Source organism: Halyomorpha halys, unplaced genomic scaffold (genome assembly GCF_000696795.3).
Source record: "Halyomorpha halys isolate HHAL.00 unplaced genomic scaffold, Hhal_1.1 Scaffold92.1, whole genome shotgun sequence".
Lineage (NCBI taxonomy): Eukaryota > Metazoa > Arthropoda > Insecta > Hemiptera > Pentatomidae > Halyomorpha > Halyomorpha halys.
This window is the reverse complement of record NW_027105695.1, coordinates 475,372-476,200: the sequence shown is the minus strand read 5'-3', so window position 1 is coordinate 476,200 and position 829 is coordinate 475,372. Positions and strand designations below refer to the sequence as shown.

Here is an 829-nt window from a genome sequence, read left to right as displayed (position 1 = left end):
AAAAACTGTATTATAAACTTATAATACAAGTATTATAATAAACAAAACATTTATAGGTGATAATTATCGTATAGTTGAATAAAATAAAAAATAAAATTAAACTGGTTAATATAAGTTATTTATTTTTACAATTTTATATACGTCTAAGAAATCTACGTGGATGAAATGAATCCACATAACTAGATGTTGAAATGTTAAATTCAGTTTAATAGAAAGAAATATGTATATATAATTTATATTTAAAATGAGAATAGATAAAATTTAATTACATTTCTTTAAATGTCCATTTGTTTCCAAACAGTGTCTCTAAAACAATTACGGGTCTCGCCGGCTAACTGAATTAGATAAAAAAAAAAGTAAACACCAAGAGTCAAATAAGATATATATTGACGGATATAATTTTAGTTTTATTTGGCGATATTTAATTAAATTATTAAGTAACGAAATAAGATTGCGAAAAAATAAGTAGGTTTGAGATCCATTGTAAAAAAAGATATACATGCAAATAATCTCTTAAAATTACAAAAAATAATTTATAACTGTAAATAGAAAGTTAGAAAATATACATACATATAAAATAGCAAAACTATCTAATTGAATTACAATAAAAATATTAGAAAAAAAAACTTTATTCAGAATTGAACGTAATCCAAAAATAGTACAGTAGACTGAGGTTATTCTACCGATTTTCCTGAAGCTATTAGAGTTGTTACAAATTAACTCCAGTTTACAGTACAATCAATGGAATATCTTAAACACAAAATGAAAAAAAAATTCTGTTTTTCTAGAAAAGTTGCGATATAATTTTTAAAAAAAATATTTTCTTTTA

The 829-nt window shown here is 21.7% G+C and overlaps 1 protein-coding gene across 1 annotated transcript in view; it reads left to right on the top strand.

The window, feature by feature from the left end:
* The window catches only part of LOC106677264 (sodium-independent sulfate anion transporter), a 221,122-nt gene that overhangs the window by 872 nt on the left and 219,421 nt on the right, over positions 1-829 (top strand). The gene's annotated exons all lie outside the window — the stretch shown is intronic.